This window comes from Lissotriton helveticus, chromosome 6 (assembly GCF_964261635.1).
Source record: "Lissotriton helveticus chromosome 6, aLisHel1.1, whole genome shotgun sequence".
Classification (NCBI taxonomy): Eukaryota; Metazoa; Chordata; class Amphibia; order Caudata; family Salamandridae; genus Lissotriton; species Lissotriton helveticus.
In genome coordinates, this window is record NC_136067.1 from 1,490,466,954 (window position 1) to 1,490,487,407 (window position 20,454).

At 43.9% G+C, this 20,454-nt stretch overlaps 1 protein-coding gene across 1 annotated transcript in view; it reads right to left on the minus strand.

Moving 5' to 3' along the window:
- The window catches only part of RYR2 (ryanodine receptor 2), a 3,071,198-nt gene that overhangs the window by 2,223,290 nt on the left and 827,454 nt on the right, over positions 1-20,454 (minus strand). The gene's annotated exons all lie outside the window — the stretch shown is intronic.

The following is a 20,454-nucleotide window of genomic DNA, read 5'->3' on the forward strand; positions in this document are numbered from 1 at the left end:
AGGTAAATGTAATATGCATAGTAATCTCACCATATGGATATGCAAGCTATAATGCACATAACCATATGGATATGCAAGCTATAATGCACATAATATATACATCAAAACATGTTATAATTGCTGAAATTGTATATATCATGAAAAATGACAACAGTATGAAGTATCTAAAAAAACAAAAAAGGTACCTGAAACTGATCTCAAAGGAAAAGATGGCGTAGGACAGCCTGTCCAACTGCTGCATCCTCCTGATGTGTAGACTGAAGGCAGTAATGTCTCGTGAAAGCGTGGACATTCTTCCATGTTGCAGCCCGGTAGATATTTTGTAGAGACACTCCAGCAAACAATGCTGTAGATGCTGCCACAGTCCTTGTGGAGTGGGCCTTGACTCTCCTTAGCAATGGCCTGTTAGTCTTGTCATGGCAGAAATGGATTGTAGATGCTATCCATCCGGCAATTGTGGCTTTTGTGATTGCATTTCCCAGAGTAGCCTGTCCATAAGCCACGAACAACTGGTTGGATTTTCTAAAGCTCTTTCTTCTTTGTAGTTAGAAATTTAAACATCTTTTAATAGCCAGAGAATGTTAGGTTCTTTCCACTGGTGTAGACAGGTTTGGGAAGAAAGTCCGTAATCTCACAGGTTCATTGAGGTGAAACTGTGAGGGCACCTTAGGTATAAATGTAGGATTAGTCCGTAGGGTCACATAGTCCTGAGTGAAATGTAGAAATTATTCCTTTATCGGAAAGGCTTGAATTTCACTCACTCTTCTAGCCGATGTTAGGGTTAGAAGTAAGGCAACTTTCCACGTGAGATAGTTGAGCTCTGCCTTCTGGATCGGCTCGAATGGGTGTTTCATTAGTTGTGTTAAGACAGTATTCAGTTCCCACTCCAGTGGAGGAGGCCTTACCGGAGGAAAAGCTCGGAAGAGACCCTTCATGAATTGTTTGATCAATTAAGAGGAACATAAAGAAGGAAGTTGAACGCCCTTTCTGAATCTAGAAAGTGCTGCTAAATGGACTTTGATTGATGAAAATGTGTGTCCAGACCTCGCCAGATGAAACAAATAAGGTAGAATTTGTTCCGCAGGAGCTTCAACCGGATGGGCCTTATTAGTTTTACACCAACAGCAAAAACTGCTTCCATTTTAGACGATAAGTCTTAATTGTGCTCTGCGCTTGTGATTTAGTCAAGATGTCACGACAGTCCTGAGGGATGTCAAGGTCCTTGAATTCTAGGAAATTAGGAGCCATGCGTGTAAATGTAGGGACTGAGGGTCCGCGTGAACCACATGACCTTTGTTCCTGGACAACATTGTGGGTGTTGGAAGAAGACGGATCGGCTGGTCTTGGGATAGCAACATAAGTTCCTGGAACCAGTACTGGCGTGGCCACCGAGGTGCAATCAGGATGAGTCGGCAGCTCTCCGGTCTTGGGATAGCAACAGAAGTTCCTGGAACCAGTACCGGCGTGGCCACCGAGGTGCAATCAGGATGAGATGGCAGCTCTACAGCTTCATCTTGCTTAACACCCTCGGGATCAGAGGTATTGGGGGAAAAGCGTAATCACAAATCCCTGACCATCGCTGGACAGGGCATTCCCCCTCGATCCCTGTTGAGGATATCTGCTGGCATAATATCAGCATTTCTTGTTGCGTTTCGTTGCGAACAAATCCAATGCCCGCTTGCCCCAAATTTGGAACACCCTGTTCACTTGATTGTGCTCTAGCTCCCATTCGTGGCAGTCCGATAGGGATCTGCTGAGTGTGTCCAGTAGGGTATAGTGGAGGCCCCGGACATGTTCCGCTTTGAGTGTTATGGTGTGGAGTGTGACCCATTCCCACAACTCTTGAGCCTCTCTTGACAAAGTCACTGATCTTGTCCCTCCTTGCTTGTTCACGTAAAACATGCTGGTGGTATTGTCGGTCCGAACCATTACTGATGAACCTGCAATCCTTGGAAGGAAAGCTTGCAGGGATAGAAAAATCGCCCGTAATTCCAGGCTGTTGATATGTTGTTTCCTGTACTCTTGAGTCCAATTGCCTTGTATCTCGGAGATGGCCTCCCCATCCTTCCATGGAGGTGTCTGTTGTGAGGACAAAATCTGGAATATAAAGTAAGAGAGGGAGTCCTTCCTCTAAATTGGCTCTCTGTGACCACCAATGTAGAGTGTGTACCATGCTCGGTGTGACTCTGAGGATTTCGTCGAAGGAACCCACAGCTTGCTGCCACTGAAGGTGCAGTTCATCCTGTGGAGGTCTCATTCTGAGTCGTGCCAAAGGGATGAGATTTTTGGCCGAAGAGCACATCCCCAGGAGTGAAGCGAACATGCGGACAGAAACTGACCTTTTTCTTAAAATTTAAGTTGCCAGTTTTTTAAGGTGAACCTGCGGTTCAGGAGATAAGAATGCCTTGCACTGAACTGTATGCAATAGGGCTCCCAGAAATGGAAGGACCTGCTTTGGACGCAACTGAGATTTGCTCTTGTTTACAGTTAGTCCCAGAGAGTTGAAAAGATAAAGAGACGTTGAAATGGAAATCTTGACTGCTCATTCCGAAGGACCTTTGATTAACCAATCGTCCAAATACGGTAATACCTGGATTTCCCGCGATCTTAATGCTGCTGCTACAGGAGCTAGGCACTTTGTGAAGATCCTTGGAGCTGATTTTAGTCCAAACAGGAGCACCTTGTTCTGATAATGGGTGCCAGCATCAGTGAAACGAAGGTATTTGCGATGTTTGGAATGGATTGGGATGTGGAAGTAAGCGTCTTCCATATCCAGAGAAGCCATAAAATCTCCCTTGTTTAGGCAACCTAGAATCTCTGAAAGTGTTACCATGCAAAATCCTTGTTTCTTGAGGAATCTGTTCAGGTTGCGAAGGTCCAGAATCGGTCGCCATTCCCCTGATTTCTTTTTGATCAGGAAGAAACGAGAATTGAAACCTGTGCTTTTCTGATGTGGTGGAACCTTCTCTATTGCATTCTTGAGGAGCATCGTTATGGCACATTTGAATAATAAGTGAAGACGAGGGGGAGGGGGTCCCTTGGGCGGAGTGGTAGGTGGCTTGGTGACAAATTCTAGGGTATGTCCGTTGTTCACCAGGTCTAGAACCCATTGAGTGAAGGTAATTTCTCGCCACTTGTCCACAAATGCTGAAATCTTCGAGCCCACTGGAATGGGAATAGGTGTGATTGGCACCCTGCGAAGATAACTGTTTTCTGCTGGCTTCTCACCCTTGATTATTCGATTGCTTTCGACCGCCCTGACGAGAGAAACCAGAGGTGTTGGATTGCCGGTATGAAGATTGGTAATTCTGTCTATATTGGGGCTGATACTGCCTGTTCTGCTGGGTTTGATATCCTCCTCTAGAGGAAAAACCACGCCCTCTTGCACCTCTGAAGGTTCCACGTTTATTTTGCAATGAACCCAAGGATCTTGCAGTATCCGTATCGGTTTTTATTGCCTGGAGGGCTTCATCGATGTGTTTCCCGAACACCGATTCACCATCATAGGCCATGTCCAATATCTTTGTCTGGACCTCAGGTCTGAAAGGGGTGGCTTTAAGCCAATTCTGGCGTCTGGGTACTGCTGCCCCAGGCAGTTGCCGAAAATTGTTATTGACAATGTCTAGTGCGCAATCTATCGTCTACAATGCAGCACGTTCCCCTTCAAGTAGGATTTTACTTGCCTCCTGTCTTCTGTCTTCAGGTATGAGCTCAATCAGCCCGGGCCATGTTTGACCACATTTGGCGGTCATAACGCCCTACTATTGCAAGGGAGTTAGCTGCTCTGATGGATGCAGCTGCCATCGTGGAAAACGTATTGCCGATCAGGTCAAAACAACGCCCCTCCTTATCCGGCGGTGTAGTAATGGGTGTTGCCGTGTTCTTAGATCTTTATTGGGCCGCCTGGGATATGACAGAATCTGGCCGAGGGTGCCCAATGAGATAGGATGGACTATTGGCAGGAGCACAGTATTTTTTATCTATCGGTGGAAGCACTGCAGGTACAGATGCAGGGTTTTTCATGATCTTTACTCCTTCGTTCCATATATAATCAATTATCGGAACAGCTCTCGTAATCTTTCTGGATTCCTCTTTAAAATCATGAAGGAAGCACTATGTTCGCTCAACAGTCACAGGTAGCTGAAACCTAGCAGCAGCTCGCTGCATCAGGTTGTGAAATCCTCCTATATCCTCTGGAGGCAAATCAGATGGAAGAAGAGCCAGTGGTGAAGGCAAAGGGATGATGTAAGAGTCCCAGGGATCTACATGAGGGTTCTCTGGTAATTCACACTCTTCAACTTCTTCATCAGAGGATGTGTCCTGATTCTGATGAGTTTCTGGAGGCTGATGTTCTTGTTGAGGGTCTGGAAGCTGAGGTATTGGAACCGGAGCATCAGGTGGAGGTAAGGGGTCAGAAACCACCTCAGGCTGCGGTGGAACTTGTGGAATAGGTTGCTGCGGGGGAAACCGCTCTCGGTAATCTGCTAACATAGCTTGCAGTTCCTGTATAAGAGTTGAAGGCAGATGGCTCGTGTCACTCTGGCGCGATTGCCTATGATAAAATCTATGATGCTGGACAACAATGTCCTCTTGATAGTATTGCTCATGATAATTCTCCTCCTCTTCGTCATCATCTTGGCATTTGATGTGTAGCTCAGATGGATGATGAGCTATTCCAAATTGCCCTTCCTCGTCTTCGTCATCGTAATCATCATCCTCTTCCTGCACATATGTTTCAAGAAGATGGGAAGAAGTAAGCAGTGAAATATTGCTATACTCATGCCTTTGAAATGTTTTGAGTTGAAAACGTCTAGAAGAAACAGGCGTTGAATGAGTTGGAGCCACGGTCAATGTTGTAGACGGAACAGGTAAGTCCCCAGTTGATGGTATTGTCATGGACGGGTTCTCCGTCGACGGACTTGATATCGATATGGCTCTTTGTCAATGTCCTCGACGAGCTTGTCGACGACGGGATCGTCGTCAACGGAAGCTGTGACGACAGGCTCGACATTGACGGGATCATCGTCGACGGGCTTGATGTCGATGGACTCTTAGTCGACGGGAATGACGTCGACTGGACACTCGTCGACGGGACACTCATCGACAGTGCAGTAGACAACTGCGTCTTCGTTGACGATACAATTCTCGTCAACGGAGGAGGCTTCGTCGACAATACTGTCGTCAACGTGGACTTCGACGCTGACTTCGTCAATGAGGCCTTCGTTGACGATTCTTCGACAACGGTCTTCTTTGACAGGATAGTAATCCTCGTTGACAGAATAGGAGAGGTGATAGATGTCGTTGAAATAGTCTCCGTCGACAAAGGAGCAAAAGAAGTGACAGAAATCGTTGACGAAGAAGGGAAAGCCAGAGATTTCCAAAGGCTTTTACTCACTGTTTTTGAAGATGGTTTCTTAGAGTCCTTGAGAGCAGAGGACGGAGTCTGTGCTGACCCAGAGGAGATTACAGGACATCTCTGAGAAAGGTCAGAAGTAGAGTGGGAGGATTTGTGGTGTTTTCTCCCCTCACTTGAAGAGCTGTCCTGTGATCTAGCTCTCTTGCTGGAAGTTGAGGCTCTGTCATCCTCTTCAGCCGAAGAAGATTTAAGCCACAACAGCACTCTTGCCTCCCTATCCCTAAGGGTCTTAAAAGGGAAGGTACGGCAAATTTTGCAATCTTTTGCCTCATATTTCGGGTAGAGGCAGTATATGCAATCCTTGTGTTGGTCATCCACATGAACACTCTTCTTGTTGCAGGCTCTGCAGGGCTTGACTAAGGCCTTCTTGTCAGACATTATGAAGATAAACTGAGTGGCACTCAGGGAGACTCACACCACACGACGTGCGGTGAAAATCTAAGGAGCACTGGCTCTGCTGAGAGTGTTCTAGAGGGTGCTGATAGCTGATTGGTGGGGACCATTTTTTGGTCCCTTTAGCATAATGAGGTAGATAGGCTAATAAGATATAGGCTTCAGGCCTTTTCTTTGGGGCTTACTACTATTATTTACCTTTGGCACTACTTTTGTATTTACAGTGGGACTCCCGCCTCGGCGACGGGGAATGATTCAGGCATGTGAATCTATGAAAGATACCCCAATACTGGATAATCACACTTTAATTCAACTGACTTGTGCTATCAAAGAATCAATCAGACCTTTATGCCACACAGATGTGTGTTAGGACAACAATAGGGTGTTGCAAACAGAGGGCATCACAATACCCTAAATAAATGAACACAAGTAGCCAGGAAAAGGAGTAAAGATTGAAAGAAGGAAGGGAAAAGATACATGTGTGACTGTTTCAAGGAAGGTAGCTGTTAAGCACACAGGTGGCAGAGGTGTGGGCTTTCCACATACCCTTGAGGGCCCTATGGCTTGTTCCAAATGCCGTCTACAATGCAAACTCGAATCAGGAAGCCTCAATGAGAATCACTTCAGTCCCTTACTCATGAAAAATAGCATTAAAAGCCTCCTCGTCAATGTAAGGTCTCTAGCTAAACACGCAACAGAGATTTGCGATCTAATCACTCCTCAGTCTCCGGATATCTGTTTCCTGGCGGAAACCTGGTTGAATCCCTCCACCTCCCAGCCATTACGCTAGCCTTTACGGACAACTATAAACTAATTAATCTTGACAGAGGATTAAAAAGGGGTGGAGGCATCACCATAGTTTTCAAAAATACAATCAATGTCATATGGATCACGTCCATTTCTGAATGTATGGAACTTGGTATATTAAAGATAACTCTCTCTGTGACAAATAGTTGGAATGGAGCCCTAATCTATTGCCGCCCCCACCCCCAGGACATTAGGCCAATTTCAGTCAACAGCTGGTGGAAGAAATTACCACCCATCTCCTAGCCTCAAATAAATTCTTTCTTCTAGGCGACTTCAATTACCACAGGGAAGACCACACTAACCCCGAAGTGATGAAGCTATTAACTGACCTGGAGGCTCTAGGACTCTTCCAAAAAAGTCTTAGGCTGAACACATATAGCAGGCCACTCACTATACCTGCTGTTCTCTAATAAAGAATTTCTTGGATGTGAAGAACTAATTTACCTCACATGAACAGACCATTTCTTAATTACATTTTGATTTCAGTCTTCTTACCTTTCCACCACAAAACAGCAGAACATCACTCAATGTCCTTAGACATTGGCATAATCTTACTCCTGAAACTTTCAGTGAAGTTTTTCACCTCAGCTTGCTGCAAAGTAATCTTGAAGTGGATCACTGAAAGAATATCGACGGACAGAATATCGACCATCAAAAATATCGTTAAGAAAATATCGACAGTCAAAATATCGAGTTTCTATCTACAAACAGGTAAGTACAAAAATATCGAGTTAAAAATATCGTTTACAAAAATATAGTTGTAAAAAATATCGTATTTACTAAAAACAGTGTTAAATTAAATTAATATTAATAATTAATTACTAAAATATACTTAAAATTACTTAAATTAACTTATAATAATTAAATAATTAATGAAAGTTAAATAAATATTTTTTTTATTTCATATTTATTAAACATATATATATAGTAATAAAATATAATAAAATAATACCCAAAAACTGAAAACTGACCCTGAACCCTAAAAATACCCCTTTACCCAAAAACTGAAAACTGACCCTGAACCCTAAAAATACCCCTTTACCCAAAAACTGAAAACTGACCCTGAATTCTAAAAATACCCCTATACCCAAAAACTGAAAACTGACCCTGTACCCTAAAAATACCCCTTTACCCAAAAACTGAAAACTGACCCTGAACCCTAAAAATACCCCTTTGCCCAAAAACTGAAAACTGACCCTGAACCCTAAAAATACCCCTTTGCCCAAAAACTGAAAACTGACCCTGAACCCTAAAAATACCCCTTTACCCAAAAACCCAAAACTGACCCTGAACCCTAAAAATACCCCTTTACCCAAAAACCCAAAACTGACCCTGAACCCTAAAAATAAAAACGATATTACTTCACTTACCTTAAAAACGATATTACTTCACTTACCTTAAAAACGATATTTTGGCTGTCTATATTCTGTCCTGTCGATATTTTCTCCAAACGATATTTTGGAGTCGATATTATGTCCAAACGATATTTTGGAGTCGATATTATGTCTGTGCACCTCTTGAAGTCACTGAGCTACTGGAGTCCTTCAACGCTGCCCTAACTGCAGTGCTGGATGCAACAGTACCCTATTAAAACTTCTGTCCTATTAAACATCGACCTTCGGCCCCCTGGTTTTCTCCCCAGTTAAAACTAGAAAAATCAAAATGCAGGAACCTAGAGAGGCGCTGGAGTAGAAGTAAAGAGCCTCAAGATAAAGATCGGTACAAACAAGCCCTGTCCCGGTACCATCAGAATATCAAAACCGCCCGGCGTAGTTTTATCATCAAGCAAATTGAACTGGCTGGGAACTCATCAAAAACTCTTTTTAACATAGTCCATGACTTTACCATCCCTCAGGCATCTATTCAGTCTCTTTCTGAAACCCAGATATGTGATTCAATAGCCAACTTTTTTCAGGAGAAAATCTCCCTCATCTATGCAAAACGTAACATCTTCCCCTCTTCCAGAGTAGTGACTACTCCTTCCGATACAAATCAGCCAAAGGACACTCCCTACACCTTAGATAGCTTTGTGCCACTTTCCATGGAGGAAATCCGTAGCTCCTTGGCGTCCACTAAGTCAAGTTCGCTGTTTGACATCTGCCCTCCCAAATCAATGTCTTTGTTGGCCAGCTATTGTGCACGGAGATCTTAGAGATTTTTAATTGCTCGATTACAACAGGTACCATCCCGCCCCAATGGAAGGAAGCATGTGTATGGCTGATTGTAAAAAAGCACCCTAGATCAAAGATCTCTGGCTAATTATTGCCCAATATCGTCACTTCCACTACTTGGCAAACAGCTCGAAAGTCTCATTAATAAACAACTAGTTTCCTATCTTGAATACATCAAATCTTGGATCCCTCCCAATCCAGCAGATGAAAGCGCATATCTTGGCTACCATTGGAATATGCTACCACAATATGCACCTTCTGCGCAGGATATTCCCTTACCATCCAATCACTGCCAGAAGAACTCTTGTTCAAGCCTTAGAAATTAGCATTATAGATTATGGCAACGCTATTTTGGCAGATGCCAATAACATTTTAGTTACCAAACTCCAGGTTGTTCAAAATACTGCAGCCAGGCTCGTTCTCAATTGCCTGCCTGGCACTCCATCGGTCCCTTTGCCGAAGGAATTACACTGGCTGCCAGTGAAGAAACGCTCTTGTTTTAAGCTCTGCTGCCTTACATTTGGTGCCCTAAAAGGGAATGGGCCACTTTATCTGCAAAAAAATAAGAAAAAAATACTTACCCTGTCATAACCTATGATTTGCCGATAAAGCCCTACTGTGCATCCCTCACATTTGCCTGACCCGCAGCGGAGGAAACACTTTCTCTTACCTTTCCCCCTTTTACTGGAACAAGCTTCTGCTTTCCATTCGCACCTGCACCTGCACAAATTACAACAAATTCAGAAAGCTACTTAAGCTTATGTTTTCTGAATCCTTTCCCCTCCCTTCTGTACTTGTTTCTACGACAGCGCCGAGATGCCCACGGATGAGTTGTCCGCTATATCAGGTATCGATAACAGAGGTAAAGGGAAGAGTGGAAGGGACCCATGACCACCATTAAAAAGGCTTCATGTAGTCAGAATGGATACAATTACACTCCAACCTCATAAAGCGAGAGGTATGCAAGCCACTTTAGGCATATTTGAACTGGAAGTGTGGTCCTGACATTCCCAAAAGGTGGAAAGAGGTGGTGGCGAACCATATGAAATGGGAGAACTTCCTTGAGGGTAATTAAAAGATGTGGGAGTATAACCACAACAAGGCATGTGAATTCCCATCTGGAGTCAGCATTTACACCAGACAGCAACATAACCGGGGGCAGAAGGGACAGAAGGAAGAAACGTTCCTCTGGCTAACTTGAAGGAAGCTCCAAGGACAATATATCAAACCAGGACCCAAGTGGAGCAGAAGAACAATAGTTACTTACCTGTAATCTGTGGTTCTCCAGTATTGGTGTCTTTCATATATTCACATGCCTGAATCATTCCCCGTCGTCGGAGTGGGAGTCTCACGGTATATAAAAAAAGCAATAAATATGCCCATAACAACCAAAAAACCTTGGTAACAAGAAACCAGGTAGTAAAGTAGCCAAAGCTACCAAGAAAAAAAGTTCCACATGTATGAATATCATAGTCATTATACATAGCCCAAACTGCAGCCAATCAGGCGACAGCACCCACCAGAAAGTTCTCCTCAGAGGCTCAGGCTCTCAGATTTTCTCGCACAGAGTGTAACAATGAGATAAGAGCATATAGTAGCCTCTGAGGGGAGGTGGGCTGGTTGCTTGTGAATCTATGAAAGACACCAATACTGGAGAACCACAGATTACAGGTAAGTAACTATTGTTCTTCTCTAGTATTGAGGTGTCTTTCATAAATTCACATGCCTGAATCAGAGTAGATAGCAGTACCCCAATAATGCTTGGAAGACGCTACTTGCACCAGTATCTGCCTATAGCAAGCATTTGCAATCACATAATAGAAATGCTATATGCATAAACATATATGAAAACATTTGCATTCACATGAGCATGTACTGAACATAGGCAAAATAATAAGCGTCTGAAAGCAGTAGGGAGGAGGAGGAGGGAAAAACAGAGGCTCACCTTATCTGAAAAGGTTGCGGAGAACCGCTTGCCCCACTGAAGAATCAGCATCGCTGGCCGCTTCCAAACAGTAATGCTTGGTGAAAGTGTGTCGGCTGGACCAAGTTGCTGCTCTATAGATCTGCTGAAGAGGAACACCAGCGAAGAGAGCAGTCGATGATGAAACCACCCTCGTAGAGTGTGCTCTTGGAATAGTCTGCAAAGGTCTTCCAGCTTGCAGATGGCAACATTCAATAGCGGCAGAAATCCATCTAGCTATGGTCTGTTTAGACACTGCTTGTCCTTGCCGTATCTTTCCACAGGCAACAAACAGTTGATCAGATTTGCGAAAGGGAGAGGTCCTTTGTAAATAGAATTTTAGACATCTTCCGATGTCAAGGGTATGCAATGCCCTCTCCGCAGGGGATTGCGGATTAGGACATTTTTTTGTTAAGATGACTGGTTCGTTTAGGTGAAAATCCGAAGGGACCTTAGGCATAAATTTAGGGTTTGTACGCAGCACCACAGAAAGGTACGTGAATTGCAAGAAAGGTGAATTGACGGTGAGAGCTTGAACATCACTGACTCTTCTAGATGAAGTCAATGCTAGCAACAGAGAAACCCTCAAGGTTAGAAATTTAAAATTCACCTTGTGAATTGGTTCAAATGGATGGTGCATGAGCTGCGCTAATACCACATTAAGATGCCATGATGGAGGCGGACGACGTACAGGAGGAAACATCCGGAACAGTCCTTTAAAAAAACTGTTGTATTATTCGTGATGAATAAAGAGAGTTGGATCCATCCTGTCAGAACCTTGAAATGGCTGCCAAAAAGACATTTAACGTTGCATGAGATAGGCCTGATCTCGCTAAATGCAAGAAAAAAGGTAATATCTGTTCCGGTGTCGCGTGAAACGGGTGAACTTCAGCAGATTGACACCACATGCAGAATCTTTTCCATTTAAGTTTGCATGTCTTTATTGTAGCAGGTACTCGCGCATTAGCCAGTACCTCCTTACAATTCGCAGGTATATTTAGATGAGAGAATTCAAGGTGCTCAGGCGCCAAGCAGCTAATTTCAGAGAAGCAGGACCCGGATGGCAAATTTGACCGTTCTGAATGGACAGGAGATTCGGTATTGGTCGAAACTGAATTGGATCTCACTCTGACAGAAGGAGAAGTTCGGTGAACCAGAATTGGCGAGGCCATCTCGGGGCGATGAGAATTAAGCGACAAGGTTCTTTCTTCATCTTCCGAAGAACTCTGGGAACTAACGGTATCGGAGGAAAGGCGTAAGCATATATTTGAGACCAGTTTAATCGAAAACGCATTCCCCTGATAATCCTTGTGGGGAAACCAGCTTGCAAAGAATAGGCATTTGCTGTTCTTCTTGGTCGCAAAGAGGTCCAGATCGGGATGACCCCACTGCTGGAAGATTTGATCCGCTGTCGGCTGATGCAGTTCCCATTCGTGGGTGGATACAGTTGATCTGCTGAGGGTGTACGCCACAATATTTGAAACTCCTGGCACGTGAACTGCCAAGAGAATGATCCTGTGCCGTATCGCCAAAGCCCAGATTTCTTGGGCTTCCTGAGACAGAAGAACCGACCTCGTTCCTCCCTGTTTGTTTTAGTAATGCATACTTGTAGTGTTGTCCGTGCGAACCAATACCGTGGCCCCTAGAATGATTGTACGAAAGGACTTGCGGGCTAAGAAGTTGGCTCTTAACTCTAGCAGATCGATGTGCCATGTCCTTTGTTGAGGGCTCCATTTCCCGCTGACCTTCAGCCCTTGAAGATGTGCTCTCCAACCCTCGAGGGAGGCGTCTGTGGTGATAGTGAAATTCGGCGTCTCTTGAAGGAACGCACACCCTTTCTTTAGATTTCTTTCTTGATCCCACCAGAGAAAAGCCTCCCGCATCAGAGGAGTGATTTGAATGAGATCTTCGAATGAACCTGAGACTTGTAACCATTGCAGGTTGAGTTCCTCTTGAAGGGGCCTCATTCTGAGGTGGCAATTTGGTGTCAATGGGATGCAAGAAGAGACCATTCCTAGAAAGGACTTGAACTGTCGGACTGAAACTGACCTTCTTGATAGTAACATGTGAGCCATGTCTTGGATTCTCTTCTGCCTTTCGTCCGATACGAAAGCTTGAACTAGTTGTGTGTCCAAGGTTGCTCCTAAGAACGTTTGCCTTTGTGAAAGAACAAGATGTGACTTGCTGAGGTTGATAGGAAGACCCAGCGATTGGAAGAGAGACAGACATCTTTGCACATGGATGCTTGCGTCTGAAAAAGAATTCACCTTGATAAGGCAATCGTCCAGGTAAGGAAATATTTGAATCCCCTCCAGCCGGATGTGCGCTGCTACTGCAGATAGGACCTTCGTAAACACTCTGGGTGGCGATCAAAGTCCAAAGGGAAGGACCCTGAACTGAAAATCCCTGCCAGCCACTGTGAAACGCAGGAACTTTCTGTGACGGGGTAAAATGGGCACGTGGAAGTACGCATCCTGAAGGTCCAGGGTGGCCATGTGATCCCCTGCCGACAGAAGATGAAGTATTTCCTGAAGCAATAACATCCAAAATGACAGTTTCTTTAGATACTTGTTGAGGGAATGAAGGTCTAGAATTGTACGCCATTCTCCGGATTTCTTCTTTATTAGAAATAACTGTGAAAAGAATCCCGTTCCTCTCTGCCCTTGAGGGACTTTTTCGATCGCTCCTTTTTGCAACATCAAATTTATCTGGGAAAACAACTCCTTGAGATGAGCTGGAGGAGGGCCCTTTGGAGGGAAATTTGGAGGAAACTTTTCGAATTCTAGAGCATGGCTACGATGTCTAGGACCCACCTGTCCGATGTTATTGAGGACCAGTTTGAATGATTCTTCCTCCAACTTTTACATGGGACTGCGGTAGTAGCAGTGGCAGGTGATGATACTCATTGCCTTTTATTGGAATCCTTTCCGCGGTAGGAAGGTTTCTTCTTGTTCTGGGAATAGGACGTGTTGCGCTGGCCATATGATTGGTAACGTTGCAATTGGTACTGCTGATTCCCTTGATAAGATCTGTAGGAAGATTGCTGACTATAGCTTCCTCGATTAGTGGACGATCCACGTCCTCTCGCACCCCGAAACGGCGGCTTCCGAAACTGCAAGGTGCCAAGAGATGGCTTTTTATGTATCCTTTTTAATGGTTTGCAAGGCTTCTTCCACATGTGGGCCAAACAAAGCCTCTCCATCGAAGGGCATGTCCAGAATCTTAGCTTGCACCTCCTGGCAAAACAAAGTAGCCTTTAACCAGCCTTGTCGGCACAGGACAGCAGCCCCCACCAGCTGCCTGAAACCAGTGGAAGCCACATCCACTGCAGAGTCGATAATTTCTGCCGAGATCCGTTCTCCCTCTTGCAGTATCTTCAGAGCATCGGATTTTGAAGGCTCCGGAAGCATGTCTATGTACGGTGAGATATCAGACCACATTTGTCGGTTGTACTGACCCAGAATTGCTAAAGAATTGGCCGCATGGACCATTGTCGCTGCCATCGTAGAGACTCATTTTCCAATCGAGTCCAGTCACCTGCCGTCTCAGTCAGGTGGGGCTGTGATCGGGGATGATGGATTCCTAGCCTGTCTTTGGGCAGCTTGCACGATCTCGGAATCCGCCTTTGGGTGTCCTATAAGGCATGCTGGAGACTTGTCAGGCGCTTTATACTTTTTGTCCAAACGTGGTAAGACTGGAGGAATAGATGCAGGATTCACCATCACCTTTAATCCCTCTTTCCATATAAAGTCTATAATTGGAATCGCCTGCACCTGTCTCCTTGGCTGGTCTTTAAAGTCATAGAGGAAGCACTCCTCTTTCTTAGTTTCCAAAGGGATAAGGAAACGTTGGGTTGCTCTCTCCATAAGAAGGTGAAAGCCTCCAATGTACGCTGGAGGTGAATCGGCAGGAACCGGAGGTGAAGGAGAAGGTGTCTGGATTTGATATTCATCCCACTCCCACAACAGAGATCTCTCATCTACTTCACCTTCCTCTCTCTCTTCATCATCCGATGTGTGTGATTCTGCAGAATGATGTGAAAGCACTGGCGAAAGAGGTCTGGGAGACCCGAATTCTGTTGTGGAAGCCTGCGCCACTGGTGTAGGAGGCACGGAGTCCACTGATTCAGATGGCGGGAAACGACGGTAATATTCCTCCAGCATATGCTGAAGGTTGGTTAATAACGCTATAGGCATTTGAGTTGTCGAGATACCAGCAGCAGGTGACGCCAAATGTTCAGGCGAAGGTTGATCATCCTGATCTTCCTCTTGGTACTTAATGAACAGTTCTGAAGGACTTGTAGCTGTTCCAAACCTATCATCCACATCAGAATCTTCCTCACTGTCTTCTGAGTTCAGCAATTCGTCAGGAACCTGTAGAGGTACCTTATGCGGAGAAAGACGCAATGGAGATAAGGAATCGAGCCCAGAACCACATCTTTGTAGCAAAGAAGGATGTGTCACAGATGGCGTAGAAGATAAATCTGTAGATGGTGACCAAACTTGTATTTCCGTACATGATGACAATTTTTGCGTCGACGGAAGAGTCGTCGACGGGCCCGGTGACGACGGAATAACACCTGAAGTCGATAACGCCGACGAAGGCGTGGTCGTCAATAAAATTGCCTTCGACGACGAGGAGGGCTTCGTCGACGATGTGGTCTTCGTCGACGATTTGGCCGTCGATGATGTAGTTGAGGAGGTCGTCGAAGACGATGGAATGGCCGTCGATGAGGCCGTCGACGATGAAGCCGTCATCGACGAGATCTTCTTGGTCGTCGACGGTATGCCGACGATAGGTGTAGATGCTGTTTCTTTCGTCGACGATATAGGTTTCACCGAGACGTAGACCAGCGTCGACGGGGATTTCGCAGACGACATGATCATTTCAGGTTACGGTGATGAAAAAGTTACCGTGGATGTGGAAGTTGCGTCGACGGAAATCTTCGTCGACGAAAGGGTCGTCAACAGCGTCGATGACGACGGGGTCTTCTTCTGAGGAAGAATCTTCTCAGAAGTTGGTTTTGGAGGCAAAATCTTGACCGATCTTCTCGGGGGCGTGGAAGGGAAAGGTTTGCTCTTGACAGGAGGAGTAGCCTTAGAAGTGGAAGGCCTCTCTGACCCCTTAGAAGGTTGCTGTTTCTTCACAACCTTGGCCCCAGGAGAAGATAAAACCTCCTCAGCAGCTCTCTTCCTAGAGGTCACAGATGACCCAGAGGCAATAGTGCCTACCTCAGAAACTGGATTGTCCTGGTCCTTAAGCTTCTGTAGCCACAGAAGTAAGCCGCCCTCTCTGTCCCTGAGGGTCTTTTGAGGGAAAGTCCTGCATATCTTGCAGTCCTTCACTTGATGATCGGGATACAGGTAGTAGATGCATTTTTTGTGGGGATCTTCTGAGAAAAGCTGGAGCTTACCACAAGATTCACAAGGCCTGAATAATGATTTCTCAGAAGAAAACATCCTAAAAGTAAGAAATCCTGAAGAAACTTGAGAAGAACTGAGCAGACCTCAGGGAGACTCCCTTCACACGATGTGCGGTAGAAAATCTGAGAGCCTGAGCCTCTGAGGAGAACTTTCTGATGGGTGCTGTCGCCTGATTGGCTGCAGTTTGGGCTATGTATAATGACTATGATAGTCATACATGTGAAACTTTTTTTCTTGATAGCTTTGGCTACTTTACTTCCTGGTTTCTTGTTACCAAGGTTTTTTGGTTGTTATGGGCATATTTATTGCTTTTTTTATATACCGTGAGACTCCCACTCCGACGATGGGGAATGATTCAGGCATGTGAATCTATGAAAGACACCCCAATACTGGAGAAGGTGGTGTGGCAGCTCGGGAGGCTCCTCCATATGATGTATATGTCAGAACATGTTGACAAACTGTGAAAGTGAAGGGTAAGAAACAGTGGCAGTAGCCGGTGGGGTACACAATGGGAGTTTCCTAAATGACTTACAGATATATTATGAATGTTAGCAGTACATCTACAAAGTTTTGGAGCATGTTTGACACCATAGCTTGGCTGACAATAGCACTAGCCTTGATGGGAAATCAGAAGGAGACTCAGAGGGATGTAGAACAGAATGAGGCTGCAACAATATGAGGTGTCTATCTGTATCATAAATCTGATAAGTAGCATGCACAGTGAGATCTCTCAAGGTCTAAGCTGTGGTACGACCCTTGCCTGCATGTACATTGTACAGCTGGAAAAGTTGTGGTGGTATTCGTGTGACTGCATTGCAAAACCACCATATTGGTTCTCAGTGGCTCAGACAAATATTCAAAGGTTGGAGAGAATTAGGGCCTACACAAGCTGTAATTTGTGTTTTGTTTAATTTTGAAAGGGGACATGGAAAAACTGCAACTTGAGCGGGTCAAAAAAGTCCATCAGAAGGACTTTACCAAAGACTTTGTTGAGATATCACTCTGCATTTTATATCATAGCCACTTCATAGTACAGAAAAGCATTACCTATATGAAGATTTATTTACATAGAAGGTCTGAATTCAGCCGAGCTAGACAATAAAAAACATCTGGCTCCATAGCATAAAAGCTTTAGGACTTGGAAGTAAAAACATGTCTGTTACTGGAGTAAGTAGCAAATAGCCTACTTCTGAAACCGTGATCAGTGGTAAACCTCTTCTAGCGATCGCCTTCTATGTTATGACTTGGTGCACAGAAGAAACTACTCGATGGCTGTTTTATCTATTTGCTGATGCAACCTTTTAACATTCTAATTAATGTTGGAGATTTGAATATCCATATCCTACGAGCAAGTGAAGCTGGTGTCCTAGGAGTCCAGACAGCCACAGAGGCATATCAAATAAGATGTGGCAAGGCAGGAACATCTCCAGGTAGGGACATGGTTCTAAGACTCTCATCTCCTATCCTTTGGAAAATCTTACGGTGGGCTGATGAACAGCAACCTCGAATGTATTTTCTTCTTTAGCAATAACGCTGATGGTATTGTGTACACATCGGTAACAAATTCCTCTAAAGCATGGTATTTACTGGTTTTCAAATCTAAATTTTCATAAACGCACCTTCAACAAACCCATCCACCCCAAGGCCAATATGCAATATATAATGATACACTGAGAATCAACAATACTTGTAAATCTAAGTGACTAAAGCACATGTAAACAGCAATAAAAGGCATGAATCAACAAGGCTAAAAAGGAGCTCATGAATCAAGGGATTAGTACAACCCAAAATGCCAAAACTTGCAACATCGCAACTTTTGCCTTTTACGGCAGATGCTAGTTTACACGTCAAAAACCTCCATAAATACACAGGCACTAACAATGCCAACCACCACTTGTGTCACAAAGATTCAATTGCAAAGCTCTTTAGCAAGCTGCAGATGCGTTCAAACTCCATGTAGCATGCTGGACCGGCTTATCTGGACATCTCTGTAGTCATAAATTGCAAAGAGTGACTACTGCAACATCTGCAGCTCCCCTATCATCATAAAGGCCATCAAGAATACACACCATGCAATAAATAAAATTAACTACTCTTTGCCTTCAACTGTAATAAGACACCAGCCTCAAAATACAGTTGTTATTTGCTACACTATTCCGCTTTCCTACATACTCCAAATTGTTGGTGAGTTCTGATTATGATATGCAACCTTGGATGCCAACTTGGCATAGCCCGGGGAAGACAGCGACAATGACATAATTTTATACACAAACACGAGGAAACAAAAAATATACAACATGCCACAAGTGCTGGCAAATGAATACTATTTATGGTGTGAATACAGAGAAATCATAAGTTTGCCCCAGAGAATTTGTTACAGAAATGCATAGCCACCAACAACCGTTGTCGGACTCAAAGCCACAACTCGACCATTTCTTCTCAAAACTCCTTGTCATAGCTGCTAGCAGTTGGACAATAGATTTAAAGCCTATGGTTGGGTAGGACGTAAACATATTCAAGAAAATGAGATGTGATTATGAATGTATGAGGACATCACTGCATGCCCATACTGCACAGCCCACCTAATATCACCATGTCCTGCCAATATTCATGCAGTCTGTTCTCCCTGTAAATTGACCTCATACCACCCACGCTCACAAAGAGGTGCTAGCATTCCAAACACTAAGCTCGTAAATATTAAATGTGTTATATCTGTTTTGTTTCATTCGCAGAATCAGCTTGTGAAAAACACCAAATCGTCGTTTTACAAGAATGGTCACAAACCCCTCCAGCATTCTAGCTGCAATGGAAACAACTGTGAAAATCTCGCTTTAATCGGCGAGGTTGAACATTTCATAAAATATGTGCTAGGAGACAGTGCCCTTAAGAGCAGGAAGAACAATGGCAAATACCACCTTACATGAACGGGGTATCTTCAAAATGATTTTAAAAATTCCACAGCTTGCAAATAAATGTTCGTATATTGCATATACAAATGTTTGTATCTTGCATATACTTGGTGATAATCAAGGCAATGTCTAAGTTAGAAGAGTCTGAGAGAATATTTGGAAACATTTTTAAGATTTAACAGTGGCATCACCCACGGGGACCTGTCCCCTAACGTGCTACATAAAAAACAATAGTGCACGTTGAATTACTGACTATAACAAGGGGACATTTAAATATACCAATTTGTCTTTGCAAAATGGAGAGACACGACTTTGTCTGCTAGTAGGAAATCGTTCCCCTAGTATGCCCTATATAAGCATGATACACTTACATGTGCAATTACATTATGTACATTTACATGAAATCCATAACATGAGAAAATAGGAGCTTTTTGCGGATGGTTTTAAAAAAATACTAGAGTGGGTTAACAAAGTCAAGAGAAGGCAAGTGCTTACATATGGTCAATGTTATTTATGTACATTTGCAACCTACACGTGTCAATTATGCCTGCATAATGTATATGTCAAAGTAAATGGCATTGTCAATGTAGAAAATATTCATGCACATTGGTTACTCATGTCTGTCTGCTACCCCTCTTTGAGTGTGTAAACTATACATTGTAGGTGTGAATTAGGTTTCAATGTTATGGAATATATGTTATGCATTCCTACAGTGTAAAATATATTTTCAGTAGAAAATGTCTTTCCAGTATGCACATGTCCTGTAAACTTTAGCAATAGATGCTGTAAGGAGACAAATATAAAGGATAATGGAAAATGTGAGCTGAAAATCGTGAGAAAACTGCAATGAGAATGACTACAAAGCTTGTTCATTTCTCCAAATGCACCCATGTCACACAACACTCTTGTAATGCACGGTATACCTCGCAGCCCACGGGGCCCTTTTGAATTAAGAACTTCACAAAGCGCTGTATCTAACATCTTTTTTCCACTGTCTTACATGCCCATGATATCGTGTGTTTAATTAACACTTTCGCAACTGTATTTCACAGTTCATTTATATCTCGATCCTTGGGTGCACTACTGACCTCCAATATTTTGAAAAGTGCCACACCTAACATAATTTTTATCCACATCGATACTGCCGAATTACTGATCACTATATGAGCATTTCGTCCGTTTTCTTTTGACACTTTCATTCTATTTTATTTTATGAACACCTGGGTTAAAGGTGTAGGGTGACTTGTGGTTGGTCCGCAATATCTCTGCTTACCTTACATTATAGATATTTTCTCCTGACAAAGGGCTGACATTGCCCGAAATGCATCGGGAGATACGATTGAACTATATGATGGATTTATGCAACTTTTGA